Source organism: Triticum aestivum, chromosome 6D, assembly GCF_018294505.1.
Source record: "Triticum aestivum cultivar Chinese Spring chromosome 6D, IWGSC CS RefSeq v2.1, whole genome shotgun sequence".
Taxonomy (NCBI): Eukaryota; Viridiplantae; Streptophyta; class Magnoliopsida; order Poales; family Poaceae; genus Triticum; species Triticum aestivum.
The window spans coordinates 141,343,499-141,349,498 of record NC_057811.1 but is presented as its reverse complement, the minus strand read 5'-3'; positions in this window follow the sequence as shown (position 1 = coordinate 141,349,498).

Below are 6,000 nucleotides of genomic sequence, written 5' to 3'. Positions count from 1 at the left end.
TTTAATTCTATTTTTTTACACGTTATGTGGGCGGGGCCCATATGTCATAGGCCCCAGGGGGGCCATAGCGGTTTTGGGCGCAGGTGCGGGCACGCGCCCGTCAGGGCGATCCTGGGTGAGCGGGCGACGGTTACGGGCGTGCGGGTGCGCAGGCCGGAGGCCACCAGGGGGCGCCGGCGACAGCACGGCACGGCGAGGCCGGCCGCCGGAGGCGACAGCGGCGAGGCCACGGCGGGGCGGCGCCAGGGCGCGGCAGCAGAGGCGGGGGCCGTGGCGGTGTGCAGCGAGCATCAAGCTGCGGCAGCGCGCGGGGTAACGGTGCGGGAGGGCACGACCGGGCGGAGGTCTACGGCAGCAGCGGCGAGGACGTGGGGAGCAAGGGCGAGGGCGAGGCAGAGAGGCCTCAGCGGGGCGAGGCGCTGGGCGCGGCCAGCGCACGGGCTGCACGCGGCCAGGGGCGGGACAGAGCGGGAGCAACGATGGCGCGGCAGGAGCGCGACAGGCGAGGTGAGCGTGGGCCGCGGGCGCGCGGGAGCACGTACAAGCACGCGTTGGGCGCGCCGGGGGATTGGCGCCGGCGACAGAAAGGGGGGTAGGGAGGAAGCTCACGGCGGGGAGTAGGGATCGGGGCAACGGGGGTTGAGGAGGAAGTCGGAGACGACGGCGCGACGGAGAGGAAGCAGGCCGGCAATGGCGTCCGTCGAGGTAGCTCCGGTGACGAGGTGACGGCGACGACAGCGGGGCGGTGTAGGGCGGCTCAGGGGTCGAGCCCTCAATCTCGATCCAGACCGAGGGGGGAGTGGGCGACGTGGGGGGGGAGTGTGCGGTCTGGGTGGGGTTAGGGTTACGGGGTCCAGAGGATAAGGGGAGTGGGCGAGGCCGGTTGGGCCGGTTGGGCCGGCCTGGCTAACAGCTGGGCCGACTGGCCCAGTGGGGGGCTTCTCTCTTTTATTTTATTTTGTTTTCTGTTTTGCATTTTCTTTTATTTAATTCTCTTTTATGTTTTATTTCATTTTAATGTATTCAGGCATTTTCTAAAAAGGTGTTTGCTGCACTATAATTACCAATGCCATTTTTGGCACTGCCCGAACATTTTTGTTTCAATGTTTGAAGACATTTGTTTGTTTGCCATATTTTTAATTGATTTTTGAATCGGTTTGAACTAAAGAAAGATTAGCAACAATAATCGCGGATGACATGGCACCATTAGCATAGGTTCACTGTAGTATAATTATCCGGGCGTTACAACAACTAGTTTGATTCCTCACTTGCACCTATTTGAGGATTCCTACAAATCTGGAACCAACTTATGTCTATAAGTGAATGTCTTCACACTATGAGGTCAATGTCTTCAAACTAAATTTATCTTCAAACCTCTGAGAATGCATATAACCATGGGCGAGTCTAATGTTGTCACAGGTACATGTTCTTGGGCTAGTCTCTTGGTTCTCATAGTCTGCATTCATTTGCAGAATTCTTACAGCATCACATTGAATCTCCTGAAGCCAGTTCTTGTCTAACCAGCAAAGCGAAGCCTATCCCTTTTGTGAAGCCAATCAGTATTGCGAAGCCAATGGCAAGTGGCAAATCTGCAAAGAAAGGTGGCAGGCAGCACCGTGATAATACTGCAAAGGACCTGCCTCCAGATCTTTTTGAGATGTACAAGTCTGATCCTGACGAATCTTATGCAGAGCGCAAGTCGCGAGTTCAATGGATTCGTTTTTAGGTATTGGGCAGAGCAGTGGTTTCTATACCACTTTGTGACTCCTGAATATGCTGACAAAAACGTTGTGAGGCCACCTTGGGCTGATATTGTGTACAAGAAACTTCACCCCAAGACCAAGGATGAAGCCATTCAGAGAGGCTTCTTTCCTTGTATGGTCAGAGGGCCAATGCCTCAGAATGCCGACCCATCTAGTCTTCGTTGTGTCGTGAAGATGATCTGTTTGAAGCAACCCTTCAGTTTGCAAGAGCTTCAGCTGTCCAAAACAAGACAGACCTTGCGATTGACTTCAACCCAAGTCCAGCTGAGCCCAGGCCCGATGGCAGTCGTGAAGCCGAACCAAATCTTATTGGCCCCTTCAACAAATTTTATGGACTTCTCACAGACATTGCCGAGCAACGAGCTAGTGTTAACACTGCTTAAGATGAGCCGCAATCTAAAGACTCAAAGCCTACAGCTGCACCAAAAGCTTCAAGAGTGAAGTCGAGCACAACACCTTTTTCAACAAGGCCAAGAACCCCTACAAGAAGCCCAAGATTTCTTCTGACAGATTCTGGAGTCATCTTCAAAGAAGCTATTACTCATGCATCTTATACAACCAGGACCGGATTTTCCTGCACAAGCGCCTCTGCTATGATGCCATGACTAGACTGCCATGCCTGGAAGAAGCCCTTGACTGCTTCAGAGATGTTGGCTTGCTCCCATTTGTCATCGACAAGGAGCACTGGAATGAAGAGCTTCTGCTCCAATTTTATGCCTCTCTGCACATATCAGGCTACAATAGGGATCCGGAGACATGGATCTTTGAGTGGATGACAGGAGATGTTCATCATGAAGCCAAAGCTCAGGATTTCATTAAGCTTACTTCCCTGCCCACTCCTGGTGATCTTTATGAGCCAGATTGTCAGCTGTATGAGAAGGAAATTGAGAGCATCTTCGAGAAGCCAGAGCCTAACATGAGCCAAATGTTGAGCATGATGAAGCCATTGCCTGTAGATGCTGAGTACCCAACACACTTCTTCGTCAATGACCTCGAGTATTTGCCTCGCACCATCTACCACATTGTGCAGCATACTCTATGGCCAATCAAAGGGCACTCTCCTCATGCAAAGATTGAAGGCACAATGAAGACTTTGGTCTTCTACATTCTCAATGGCATCCGCTTCAACACTCATGACTTTTTCATCATGTTGTTGGCAGCTTCAGGCATTGATCTATTTGGCCAAAACTTCTATGCACCATGGATAACGAGGCTGATTAAGCTTCGCTCTTAAATCAACTATCAAGCTTCAGCGCGCAATCATGTTGTCTTGTTGCCTGAAGTTGATATGTCTCATGAAGCCATCTATCCAGTACCTGCCAAGGAACCCATTCGCGAAGACTATGCTGCCTTCCAAAGCTTCTCAGCACCCCTTGAAGCCATTCATGTGCCAAATCCCACAACTATTGTTGGTCCCCTCGTCGGTCAGCTTAGGTTGTCGCATCATGCCAACACTGATGCAACAGCTAGTACAGTACCTCAAAGGCCTCAGAAGCGTGCTTGTGTCCTAAATGACAAAGAATTCTAGTTTCTCTCCATCAGAAGCAGGATAGGCATCATGACTGGATGAAGCGTCAGATGCAAAGTCTTCTTGTGGATGTCAATCGCATTCGCAACCTCTCCACCAAGAATTCTTTTGTTGCACATGAAGCCTGTCGGCGTGCCTGGAAGATCCTCACTCAACTCTACTTTGAAGCCGAACTCACAACAGATGGCTTCACTGAAAGATTCTAATGGAGGATACGCTGTTATCTGGTAAACTTTTTCTTGCATGGATTTCATTGAGCTTACTTTCCTGCCCACTCCACAATAATATGAAAAGAGATAAAACACATGTCAGTGAAATATTTGACATTTTCATGGAGGACATTCTCTTTTGTGGTAAACTGTAGTTTGACAAGTACAAGAAAATAATATGTAAACGGGTTGTACTGTAAATGGATGAAAGACATGCATGTGAAATATTTGGCTATCCAGCAAGAGAAGCATCAATGCAAATATAAATGGAGACAACAGGACAGCCGGAAACTTTGACATTGACTAAAAAAAAGATTTCAATAGGAACATGTACATACAGGTTTTAGGGTCTGCCTGGACCAAGTAGTTTATTTTATTTTAATATCTTAACTCGGCCAACCTAATTATTATTTTAACTTGGCCAGCCTAATGACAAGTACGGGGCACATCCAGGCTATGCAAGTATTTTCTTTCTTAGGACTAGGATGCCAACCAAAGAATCTCTAAGAGCATCTCTAGCATATCTCATATATCGTCGACCCGCAAAACTTGTTTACAGTTCGTGGAAAAACAATTTTGCTAGCCGGCGCAGACGCCGCATAGCGGAACTGTAAAACCGAGTATTCGCGAATATTCTGTTTTACAGTTTCGCTATGCGGGGTCTGCTCGGCCGTCGCATGCGCGGCCCGTAAATCAGATGCGGTTTGATCTGAATTTGACACATATGCACATATTTAGAGAAAATATCAATACCACAATACAACAATCATTCACATTACAAATAATTATTCAAATCACCGAACTAAATAATCCAATATAAAACTTGTCACTAATACAAATCACACATGAATTAAATGAAAATGAATAGAAAAATGAATTTTGTTACTGCCCAGCCCTTTGCCAATGGTGCTCAATGAGATCCTGCTCAAGCTGAAACTGCGTGTTTGCATTTTCAATCTCCTTGTAGGTCCGAAGAAAAGCTCTAATGCGGTTAGGGTCTCTAACTGGTTTGACACGGATACCCACATTGTCGTAGAAGAACTCCAAGTTCATGCATCTCTCATCTTCGATAATCATATTGTGAAGAATAACACAGCATGTCATGATGTTTTACAAGGCCTGCTTGTCCCCAAAACAAGTAGGACCATGAACAATGGCAAACCTAGATTGCAAACCCCCGAATGCTCTTTCAATATCTTTTCGGGCCGCCTCTTGCACCCTTAAAAATTCACATTGTTTCCTAGTTTTGGGTTCTTTGATGCTCTTGACAAATGTGCACCAAGGAGGGTATATACCATCTGCAAGATAGTACCCCTTTGTGTATTCATGTCCATTGATAGTGTAATTGCAAGTAGGAGCATCACCACTAGCAAGCCTAGCAAACAAATGAGACCGTTGCTACACATTGGTATCATTGAGAGTACCCGGCATAGCAAAACGGCAATGCCAAATCCATAAATCCAAGGATGCTACGGCCTCTAGCACAATTGTTGCATCACGAGACTTGCCACAATACATTCCCTGCCATGCCTTCGGGCAATTTTTCCAAGTTCAATGCATACAATCAATGCTACCTAGCATGCCAGGCCAACCTCTTCTCTCATTAGATGCCATCAATTTTTTTGTGTCTTCCTCGTTGGGTGCCCGAAGATATTCAAGACCAAAGATACGGACAATCACTTTGGCAAACCTACGCACTGACTCAATTGTGGTATCTTCACCAATGCGAAGGTACTCATCGACATAGTCAGCCGGAATGTCGTATGCAATTACCCGCATAGCTGCCGAGATTTTTTGATATGCACTAAATCCCTTCAAGCCCGTGGCATTTCTTCTTTGAGTAAAATACCGACAATTGGCCTCGCAAGCTTGAACAATTTTCACAAAGAGAGATCGGTGCATTCGGTACCTTCTACGGAAGAGGTGCGAAGGATATGTTGGATTCTCCGCGAAGTAGTCTTGCATCAACATCTCGTTCCCGAGATGGCAATTTCGAGGAATGCAAAGACGGCCGACGGTCGATCCTCGCCGCCTCTTTCGGTTCTCATCTCTATGCTCCTTCACGGCAAGGGCCATCACCAACGTCTGCTGCCGATAGTTGACAACCAACGTCTCAACATCCGAGTCATCCGAATCGGACGAATCGTCAAGCAAAAACTTCTCGCACGGGCTCAATTCCATCTAAATTCACAAAAAGACACGCTGCGTTAACCAACTATGCATACCGCTCGGCACAAGCACAAGTAAAAACTCACCGGCTGCTCGGGGGCGGTGGCTCTCCGGTGGCTCGGGGGCGGTCGATCCCGGGCGGCGACGGCGACTAGGGGCGGCTCGGATCGACGGATCCGAGGGAGCTGGTGCAGCGTCTCATGGAAGAGGGTAGGGGCACCCGCAGATTTGGCCGGAATCGTCGGCGGCGGACGGGCGAAACCAATGGCGGGCGGCGGCGGAAGGAGGTGGGGAAAGGTCGCAGGCAGAAATATCTCTCCCACCAACTGCT